General features: G+C 42.2%; 1 long non-coding RNA gene across 2 annotated transcripts; it reads right to left on the bottom strand.

Moving 5' to 3' along the window:
- Window positions 1-3417: 3417 nt before the first annotated feature.
- LOC126989891 (uncharacterized) lies at window positions 3418-11439 on the bottom strand. 2 transcript variants are annotated; one of them, XR_007743828.1, is made up of 7 exons: window positions 11002-11439; window positions 8711-8887; window positions 8528-8613; window positions 7736-7978; window positions 7190-7372; window positions 4323-4408; window positions 3418-3685 (listed from the first exon to the last, which is right to left on the bottom strand). It is a non-coding gene; the product is annotated as an uncharacterized LOC126989891 (long non-coding RNA). The 2 variants fall into 2 exon arrangements; XR_007743827.1 differs by lacking the exon at window positions 11002-11439 and adding an exon at window positions 9172-9306.
- Window positions 11440-11761: the final 322 nt, after the last annotated feature.

Raw genomic sequence — 11761 nt, forward strand, 5'->3', positions numbered from 1 at the left:
TACCAACTGTAGGCCAGGATGTAAAAAAAAAAAATAATAATAATAATAATAATAATAATAATAATAATAATAATAATAATAATAATAAAACAAAATAAATAGATAAATTGATAAATTAATAAATAAATTCCAGCAGCACTGACCTGCGGTGGAGTGCCACATGTTGAAGCAGTGGGAGCACACGTGGCCCGTCCAGTGGCCCCCGTAGTGGCCCTGGCCGGGGAAGGACGAGCGGGAAGTGATGAATGGCCGCCTGGCTCCCACACCCTGCAGGGGTCTGGCAACAAGTAATGGCCATATTGATAGATACTAAATGAAAGTATTGATATGTTATAAGAAAGAGGACTGGCGGGCACTCCTGAACTTGGTAGCTGCATGCCTCAACCCCTACCATCCATCATTTTAAACACTGGCTCATCCCTATGCTGCCCTAATCCCTTATGCAGGAGTCAGCCAGCCAGCATCTTCATTCTTTCATCCCTTTGGCTGGTAAACTCTGAAAGAAAAACAGCCTTCCTTCATCTGTATTTCCTCTTGCCAATGACTTGGGTATATCATTAATACATTGTAACGATACTAAATGCACACCACAAACTTACTGCAAGCACATCACTAATGTACTGTACCCATACTGAATGCATACCACAAACTTACTGTCAGCATATCCCTCCCTGCACCTAAAACTCTGAGCATCATAGACTTATGCATTGGTGGCACTCGTCTCTGACAGTCCGTAGAGGTTGTGGAGGTTGTAGTGGAGTCCGATGTAGTGCCTTGCCGACATGCACACCGTGTGGTGAAGAGTGAGTCTCCGACCACTGGTGGCAGGAAGGGTGGATGCTCCAAGTTGTTCTGCTGACAGCTGTGACTCCTGGACCAGAGGTTTGTGGGTTCATTCATGTCCTCAGAGTGAGTGCGTGAGTGGAGTAAGTACATGAGTGAGTGAGTGAGTGAGTGAGTGAGTGGGGAGAGAGAGAGAGAGAGAGAGAGAGAGAGAGAGAGAGAGAGAGAGAGAGAGAGAGAGAGAGAGAGAGAGAGAGAGAGAGAGAGAAACATTTGAAACATTTATTTATAGCTATTAGTTATACAAAATTATATATGTTATATGCATATATATATGGACAGAGCTTTAAGCTGTACATTTAAAGCTAGCCTGTCTAAAGCATAGCTTTTTAGGCAAGACATATATAATTTATTTGAAATGATTATGATAACTTTACATAATGTTAAAGTAATAGAATCATATATTGAGCATGCGAGATAACACAATAGAATAAACGCGTACATACATACATGCATACACACACACAGACCTATATATACTCATACACACACACACACACACACACATGCATACACACAAGCTTACACATATAAATATGCGCACATACACACGCATACACCCATTCATATACATAAGTAAATTGCACATATGTTGCATTAATTCATTAACATAATATTTTAAAGTACATACACATATGCACATTTATAAGGAAAAAGTGAATTAGTTAATAGGTCATTATAATATTAGTTTTTGATCGGCTTTTGAATGTGTTGAGGGAAGGAGCTTCTTGAATTTGTGTGGGGATAGAATTCCAAATTACAGGACCCAAATAAGTAGTTGAATATTGGAATTTTGAAAGACGATGAATAGGAAAGATCAGATTGTAGCGGTGACGGGTACTATAATCATGAGATGGGAGGAGGTCACGCATTTCATTCTTATTTTTGTACATGAGTGTAGCTATTTCCTGTTTAGTTATATCATCCAGTTTTAAAATTTTGGTTTCCTTGAAGAGTGGACTAGTGTGTGCTTAATAGTTGCTGTTAGTAATAATTCTTACAATTTTTTGGAGCTGCAATCTTAGGGGGGTTAAATAGGTGGTGTATGTTGTACACCAAATGGGGTTGCAGTAGGTAATTAGTGAATAAATGTGTGCATAGTATATTGACTTTAATACATTTTGAGGCATGAGATCCTTTATTTGATAAAGTAAAGCAATGTGTCTTGATAGTTTCAGTGTAAGGTTATGTATGTGATATTTAAATGATAATGAATCATCATAATCTACACCAAGAAATCTCACTCTATCCATTTTATAAATTATTTCATTATTGATTTTTAAATTAATCAAGTTAGACACTTTTTTAGTAGTGAATAGCATAAAGCAAGTTTTCTTTGTATTAATTGTAAGTCTGTTACATAGACACCATTGGTATAGTTTTTCGAGTTCATGATTTGCATTTAGTATAAGTTGATCTTGGTTCGGACCTGTTAAGTAGAGTATCGTGTCATCGGCAAACAATATACTTTTAGCTTTAAAGAAAAGATTTGATATATCATTGATGTATATTAGAAACAAAATTGGGCCTAGAATGCTTCCTTTAGGTACACCAAGTTTTACAGTGGTAGTAGATGATTTTTCGCTGCTAAATACAGTACATTGATGTCTATCTGTTAGGTAATCCTTGAACCAAGAGAGTATTGGGCCTCTGATCCCATAGTGGTACATTTTGTTAATAAGAATGTTATGGTGTACTGTATCAAAGGCTTTAGCAAAATCTATAAATATGGATAAGACATGGAGTTTTTGTCAATTGCAGAGAGTACATCATTAGAAAATACATTTAAGGCTGTAAAAGTGCTGCAGTTCCACCTAAAACCATACTGAGAAGGGTTTAATATATTCTTAATTTCAAGATAGTCAAGTAAATAAACCTTCATTAAAGTTTCAAAATATTTTAGAGAAAATTGTAAGTTGAGATATTGGTCTATAATTTTTAGGGTCATCATCGGGACCAGACTTGTGGACAGGTGTAATTTTTGCAGTCTTCAACAGAGATGGAAAAGTTCCAGTTGTAACAGATTGATTAAAAAGTATAGCCAAAGGGATTGAAATGAAATGAGAGTTTCTTTTAATATAAGAGGGTGATATATCATTAATGCCTGATTTTTTATTGTTTAATGACTTAATTACTGTAGCCAAATCAAAGGTGGTAACAATAGGGCACATCATAGAATTTGGAAAGTTACCTTTAAGATAGTCTTTCGAGTATCTATTGAAGGCTTCCGATATATCTGACGGATCACTTAATACTGAATTATTATACTGCAATGACTTGATATTGTTTGCTTTGTATGTATTACCTTTTAATTCATTGACTGTTTGACAAATCTTTTGGTATTTCTGCAAAAATTTGTAAATATTTGGAAATAATAGTTCATTTTGGCAACCCTAATATTCTGAGTAAGGTAATTTCTATATTGTTTAAAGGTCTCATAAGAAACTGTTCCAAGTTTATACATTTTAAACAAGTTACATTTATGTTTGATAGATTTAAGTATTCTGCCTGTAAGCCAAGCATTATGAAGTCTTTTTGTAGTTACATATTTTGTTTTAATAGGGAAACTTTTATTGTAACATTCATAAACTCTTTCATAGAAAAGATTAAAATTATCATTTGAATTTTCTAGATTTAGTAGTTCCTCCTGGTTTATTTCATGTAGCTCATTGGTAAATAGATTATGATTATTGGTGTTGAAGACAGTGATCAAAGTCCCTCTCTCTCCCTCACCTTCCACGGCAGCAGGGTGAGGAGGAGGAGGAGGAGGAGCTCAGTGAGTATGGCCCACCAGGGAACACTTGGGGCTGTGGCCAGGGGTGGCCACATCCCTGCTGTGGACCTGTGGAGGGTTACGACAGGTCAGGAAGGGTCAATGTGTGTATGTTTACCTGTGTTTGTATATGGGAAAGGGTTACAATCCTCTACAATACATCTTTAGGGGTGAGAAACTTGCCATATGAGGACAGACCTAAACATTTAAACCTGCATTCTCTAGAAAAGCGAAGGGTGTGAGGAGACTTGACGGAGGTTTACAAATGTATGAAGGGCTTTAATTAATAAGGTGTTAATAAGACTTTGGTGGTGTGAGGGCCGGGTAGGACACGTAGCAATGGGTTCAAGTAAGATAAATTCAGGACACAGGAAAGAAATGATTTACTGACAGAGTGGTGGATGAGTGGAACACACCTGGCAGTCATGTGGTGGGTGCCAACACAAGATACATTCAAGAAGAGGTTAGATGAGTTCATGGATAGTGAGGAGCTGCCTTGTATTGGCCTATCAGCCTCTTGCAGACTCCTTATTATCTTGTGTTACGTTATATCTCAAATGCATGAGTAGACTGATGGATGCCTCCTCCTCATCATATGCTAGCCTACTCTTATGGCTTGAAATAACACAAATAATGAATGCCTGACTCAGCGATGGGTTAGCTCAGGCAGGAGTTATGTCCCTCACTGACAGACGGACTGACTAACCGGGACTTCCTTGGGGTCACTGTCGTGCGGTAGAGCGGTGACTCACTGGACCACACGACTGGAGACAATGACGTCCTGATGGGGCACTGGCGGGGCGACGCGGGGCAGCAGAGGACACGGCACAACAGGGCAGGGATGACAGGGAGGATTGAGTTTAGTTATGCACACGGCAGAGGTCAGAGTAAGTGTTCATTGATCCGTTTAATTTGTCAAGCGTAAGACTACCTAAGCCTTTCCTTGGGCATGAAAACAGTATTGCCAGCTCTCCCTCACGAAGAAATGCCAACTATTACCAGCTCAAAAAACAATGTCAGCTTTTAAACTGTTTTCTGCCTCCCTTACATTCCATAGAGTTCATTTCCATCACTTTTTGGGGTCTGTTTGCTATTACTGACAGGGATAATCAGTGTGTTGGGTGTGGCCATTGACCCACAGCAGAGGTTCATGGGAAGCGTGTAGGGAACAGTGCCTGGCTGACTGACATTGCTGGGACTGATCTCAAGGCCTGGGTCAGCATCCTCAGAGAGTTCAGGCCTCACACGCCAACAATGGATAAGACTCTCTGGGTACTTCCATGGGTAGTGGTACGAGGCTAATTATAATTTGACAGGGCTTTGGTAGAGGTTGTATTAGTAGTAATATTTCCATGGGCAGTTTTATGAGCCAAGTGATAGCATGACAAGGCTTTGGTAGAGGTTGTGTTAGTAGTATTTCCATGGGCAGTTTGAAGAGCAAAGTGATAGTTTGACAAGGCTTTGGTAGAGGTTGTGTTAGTAGTATTTCCATGGGCAGTTTTATGAGCCAAGTGATAGCATGACACGGCTTTGGTAGAGGTTTTGTTAGTAGTATTTCCATGGGCAGTTTGAAGAGCAAAGTGATAGTTTGACAAGGCTTTGGTAGAGGTTGTGTTAGTAGTATTTCCATGGGCAGTTTGAAGAGCAAAGTGATAGTTTGACAAGGCTTTGGTAGAGGTTTTGTTAGTAGTATTTCCATGGGCAGTTTGAAGAGCAAAGTGATAGTTTGACAAGGCTTTGGTAGAGGTTGTGTTAGTAGTATTTCCATGGGCAGTTTGAAGAGCAAAGTGATAGTTTGACAAGGCTTTGGTAGAGGTTGTGTTAGTAGTATTTCCATGGGCAGTTTGAGGAGCAAAGTGATAGTTTGACACGGCTTTGGTAGAGGTTGTGTTAGTAGTATTTCCATGGGCAGTTTGAAGAGCAAAGTGATAGTTTGACAAGGCTTTGGTAGAGGTTGTGTTAGTAGTATTTCCATGGGCAGTTTGAAGAGCAAAGTGATAGTTTGACAAGGCTTTGGTAGAGGTTGTGTTAGTAGTATTTCCATGGGCAGTTTGAAGAGCAAAGTGATAGTTTGACACGGTTTTGGTAGAGGTTGTGTTAGTATTTCCATGGGCAGTTTGAAGAGCAAAGTGATAGTTTGACACGGCTTTGGTAGAGGTTGTGTTAGTAGTATTTCCATGGGCAGTTTGAGGAGCAAAGTGATAGTTTGACACGGTTTTGGTAGAGGTTGTGTTAGTATTTCCATGGGCAGTTTTAAGAGCAAAGTGATAGTTTGATACGGCTTTGGTTGACTCAAGGATATTTCCCGGTAAACAAGAGAAACTGTTATGTAATGTATCAGTCTTTTTAAAATGCTTTTAAAATAGTTACAAATCCCCAAGGATGAAGTATAAAATCACTGTTGAACAACTCAGCTGAGTATGTCGGGGATGTGTCTGGAACAAGAGGTTCACAACACACTGCTTGAAACTTGCTTTCCAGAGGAATGTTAAGGATCACTGGATCTCGGAGTGGCATTCAACAGTAAATCATCATGCAGTACTTATGTGACTTATAAGGAGAGTTTCTCTTTTCAAAGTTACTTAATAAGGTAACCAAAGCTGTACAGAATAAGTCTTTGTAAATTTAGAACTAATAACCACAGATTACCCATTGTTGTAAGAGGCAGGTTTACCAGAACCCCCAGAGAGAAGAAGTTTTGTGGCAAATGTAGCAACAATAGTCTAGGATTACCCATAGTAAGTAACAATAGTCTAGGATTATCCATTGTAAGTTACAATAGTCTAGGATTACCCATTGTTGTAAGAGGCAGGTTTACCAGAACCCCCAGAGAGGAGAAGTTTTGTGGCAAATGTAGCAACAATAGTCTAGGATTATCCATTGTAAGTAACAATAGTCTAGGATTACCCATTGTTGTAAGAGGCAGGTTTACCAGAACCCCCAGAGAGGAGAAGTTTTGTGGCAACAATAGTCTAGGAGATGAGTGCATGTCAGGTTTGAGCGCATAAGCATAAGTTGAAGCAGGCTTGTATACTATGATAAACAGCCCTCCTTCAGCTCACAAAAGCAAGACTTGCTTATCAATACAAAGACAACATGCATGAAGTGTACTGTACATATACACAAGTAGTCCCTGCGTTGAAGACAGACTTGTTTACTGAGATGAACAGTGGACATGTTTAGACACACACAGAAAAAGAAAGCATGCATCACTGTATATACAGGAAGAGGAATGGAGGAAGAACAAAGAGAAGGGGAAGGAGGAGGAAATAGAAAAAAAGAAAAAGAACGAAAAGAAAAAGAATCACTACTACTAGGAGGAGGAGGAGAGAGTAAAAGATAAAGAAAAGAAGACTAATACTCTCATCTAAACCTATTAACACCTAACAACACCTGATCTTACAACAATAAAACCTAGTCCAGAAAAAAAAGGAAAAGGGCATTACCAGGAGAAAATGAGAAAAAGAAAAATGAAGAGAAAAGAAGAAGGAATTATTATAAAACCTGCTCCAAACATAAATACATAAATAAATACATGGATAAAAAGAATCACTACAAAGCCGCACTACTCACCAAAGTCCGCACTACTCGCCAGCCACGTCCACTTTTGCCACCTGCCGCGATCTGTGTCCAATGACCAGCTTGGTGGAGGTCTTGGGAGCCGTGGCGCTGGGAACTCTTCTTTGGGAGGCACTCACACACCCAGCAAGGTCCATGTATCCAGCTGCTCCACCCACACCCAGTGTCAGTCTCTGCCTGTGCCCAATTTCAAGGGTTAAGAAGTTGTGACCATTTCATTCTTTTCCCTTGTCCAGCCTCCTAAGTCACCCAAACAGCAAGACAATCACTACCCTAACCATGCCTAAAGTTTTGGAGATGAGCCGTGCCTTCCATATCCCTTGTCCAGCCTCCTAAGTCACCCCAAACAGCAGGACAATTACTACCCTAACCATGCCTAAAGTTTTGGAGATGAGCCATGCCTTCCCTGCCACTGTGTTGGCATCAGGTTTCAAGGATCAGAGAGAGGCAAGCACTTTTTAATTTTTTCCCCTTGGCAAGCCAAGCCTCCTGAACCCCCAAACAACAAGACAATAACTTAACACCATTCCAAGACCTTACCCAAGGTTTTTGAGATCAACTGCTGCTTGCCGGTCAGTGTGTCTGTGTCTGACTCCAGCGCCGGTAGGTGCGCCTCCTCGGCCTGCCCTGGCGCCAGCTGGCCCAGCCTGTAGGTGAGCTGCTCCACGAGGGCCAGCAGGGTGCTGAGGCTGCCAGACTGGCCTCCAGCTGGCTCACTACCCCGTGGAGGTGCTGCAGGCTGGACCCGTACTTGATCTGGAAGTCCAGACTCTTGTGGTTGACCTACATAGAGGAGGAACATAACGTTAAAACTGCAATTCTGGCTTTTGTTTCCTTTTACAAGTCATCATGCTTTTGCAGACACTTATAGTTATATTCTGCCTGTGACAATCTCCTGTAAAGTCACACAACAACAATGATGAACTTGGCCTCCAAAGCCACCAACCTTGCTGGCTAGAGTTAACAGTCAGGAAAAATAACTTGAGGGACAGTAAAAGAAGTGGAGCAATGGTCACCATGCCTGGCCATGACTACACGGGCCAGGATTTGAATTCCAGCCTGTGCAGGGCGTGCAGCTCACCCAGCTGTTCATCCTCCCCTTGAGGAGGGTCCATAAACAAGCAGCTGAGTAAACCAGGGGAAGGTACAGTGTGGCATTCCCAGGACTCCCCCTGGCCTGCCCCAGTGTGAGTGTTTCTTCCCCAACACAGGCTCAAAGGGCCAATGGTTTGCAGATGAGCACCACAGCCGTGCCACAGGCACCCACCTCTACCTTTAAGAAGTGTAAGGACAAGCTAATGACTCATTAAACTCAACCTCCACCAACCTCACCTGAGTAAAGTAGGTGTGAGGAAGGCCTGGTCCCCTCCCTCGGCCAAGGGGGTACTCAGCAGCCTGAAGTTCCCGCCCTTCAAGTACTGAAACCAGACCAGAAGATACGGTGATGCATTTATATACAGCAGCATCATAATTCATCTTCCATAATACTCTAATTTGAGGCAGTAACTGAGACACCTTTTGCTTGTAATTTGAGCCGGGAGCTCCATGAACCTTAAAGTACCCTCCGCCAAGATGCCCCCCACGACTATGGGCCCGGAGAGGTGGCCAGCTGGACTCTGGCTGACAGCGCCGCCACTTCCATCAGCGACTCGTACTCAGACACAAGCTTCTTCCTGGGCTCCAGACGAGTCTCTGAAAGAATATATACGCCTGATGTGATTTGGTAGAGGACAAGGATGAGTCCAACACACATGGGCAAAGAATGCAAGCCTGGGTAGTGATGCCGGGGTGCAGAGATATAACCAACACCATACCTCTTCTTTGGCTCTGAAAGGATATGACGACCTGACTTGGCAACAGAAAATGGAAGTAAAAACATGAGTAGGAGATTACAAGCTGGGATAGTGGTGCTGATGAGGCCGAACTAATACCAAGAACTCAATTTCTTTTTTACCTCTGAAATGACATATATGTACCGGGTCTACAGTTAGCGATCCCAGTGTTATGGCGGAGTGTCTTGCAAACACTTTTAACCATATATACACAGCCTCGCCCCCAACCCTTCCTGCAGCCCACCAGATGTCTAATACTCAGTTTTCTTTTATTCTGCCATCTCTGGAAAGAGTTAAGTTGGCTATTGACAATTTGGATAATAACACTAGTATGGGTCCTGATGGCATTCATCCACTAGTTCTGAAATCTTGTAAAAATCATCTGGCTTACCCTTTACATCTTATTTTTACAAAATCATTAAATACTGGACAAGTGCCTTCAGCATGTAAAAGTTCTATCATAATCCCTATATTTAGGAAAGGTTTGCACTCAGACCCTTTGAATTACCGTCCTGTGAGTCTAACATCTATATGCTGCAAGATGCTTGAAATAATTATTGTGGAACAACTTAATCTTTACTTGGATAATAATTTAATTTTGTCTGATGCCCAGTTTGGCTTCAGAGCAGGAAGGAGTGTCAAGGATCAGTTACTCTTGACTTATGATGACATTAGTCAAAGTGTTGATGCAGGAGGTACAGTTGACCTAATCTTACTTGATTTCTCAAAAGCTTTCGAGACAGTTTGCCATTCCATTTTGATCACAAAGCTACATCACTTGGGTATTTCTAGTAACATATTGCCTTGGATCCATAACTTTCTTACCGGCAGGAGAATGTCAGTTGTTGTTGACGATTAGTACCTGCAAAAGTGTGTTAAGTGGTGTTCTGCAAGGTTCAGTCCTGGGTCCCGTTCTTTTTCTTATTTACATTAACCACCTGACGGTATCACTTAGCTGCCAATATAAGATCTTTGCTGATGACTTGAAAATTTATATGAAGGTTCAGAGTAATATTATTTCCTCTACAATCAACTGTATAGCTACTTTCCAGCAAGATATTGATGTACTGAATGGAATGGCAAAATCATGGGGTCTTAACCTCCACCCAGACAAATGTGTGGCTTTGAGATTTGGCAGAGATCTCCCTCCTGCTGGCCTTTTCGACCAGTACTTCACTAGTGATATTCCTATCCCATTTACCACTCTGAGCAGAGATTTAGGGGTAATGTTTGATACTAAACTGAAATTTCATGACCATATTCGTTCTGTGGCTTCCAGTTTACTGAGATCAACACTGCGTCGTAGAGGCTTGATCCTTGTTTACCTTTGGTACAGGTGTACACTGCTACATTACTGTACCCACACCTCACTCATCAGTCGTCTTCTCCAACGAATCCTTTGATAGCCATTCTGAATTTTGCTTTGACTCTCATTCGACCGGCTTAGTCGCCGCACTACACTACCACCTGTCATCCTCGTCCATGTAGCTATCCAGTCTACTCTTAAAACAAGCTATCGTCACTGCACTCACTATGTGATTGCTGAGTCTATTCCATTCCCCCATCACCCTATTACTAAACCAATGCTTGCCTATTTCCCTCCTAAATCTATACTTTACTTATTTAAATCCATTACTGCATGTTCTATCCTGCTGGCTAATTCTCAGTACTTTACTTATATCGCCTTTGTTGTAACCCTTGACCCATTTGAATACTTTTATCAGATCTCCCTGCACTCTCTTGAGACATGTCACCTTATACATGACCTTGTTCTCTCCCTTTACTCCATTCCATCTAAAAGGAAAACTCTAGAAGTGCACTCCACACTCTCTCTTTCCCTCTCCTCCATTCCATCTACAGATAAAACTCTAGAAGTGCACCCACCCACTCTCTCTCTCTCTCCTCCTCCACGAAGGTCTGTGTACACTTGAGGGCCTGGCAGGCAGAGTGGGGCTGAGGGTGTCACAGGCTGACCTGAGGGTGTGGAGCCTGGCTGGGGCTGGTGTGGGGCCCTGAGTGGAGTCGTGGCAGGAAGTGTTCTGCTGTGTGGGGCGCCGCGCCCTGGCCAGGGTGGGGATGAGGGTGTCACAGACCACGCGGCCAGCCACACACCACTTCTTCTTCTTCGTGGGTGTTTTATGGGGCTAGTTAGGCTGTGGGCCCACAGCCTCCAGAGCCCCGTCAGTGGTAGTTGTTATCAGGAGTCGTTGGTTGTGTTGGCCGTCCTGTCACCTGGGCGGGAGTTAGATACTGTCGAGTTGCCCCGACTTCTGCAGGAAGGTTTTCGTGCACTTGAGGGCGTGGAAGGCAGTGTTGGGGCTGAGGGCGTCGCTGCCCAGCAGGTCCTCTAGGGTTGGCCTGTGAATACGGAGACTGGTTAAAGCCACACACCACTCTGTTTACATGTAGGGCGGCATAGTCCTGATGATGATGATGATGATGTTGTTGTTCTTGCCTTTGTCTTTGCAACGGCGCCTCCTGAACGATGTTTAGAAAAGAGAGAGAGAGAGAGAGAGAGAGAGAGAGAGAGAGAGAGAGAGAGAGAGAGAGAGAGAGAGAGAGAGAGAGAGAGAGAGAGAGAGAGAGAGAGAGAGAGAGAGAGAGAGAGATTTACATAGATTTACATAGAAAATCAGACCACACAGACCTCATGGTTCAGACTAGGTGGTCTGTCCTTAAACCTAAGTGAATCTACACTAATCAGATGGCTCCAAAACGTTGCTTTTCTACTCTA

Source organism: Eriocheir sinensis, unplaced genomic scaffold, assembly GCF_024679095.1.
Source record: "Eriocheir sinensis breed Jianghai 21 unplaced genomic scaffold, ASM2467909v1 Scaffold1364, whole genome shotgun sequence".
Lineage (NCBI taxonomy): Eukaryota > Metazoa > Arthropoda > Malacostraca > Decapoda > Varunidae > Eriocheir > Eriocheir sinensis.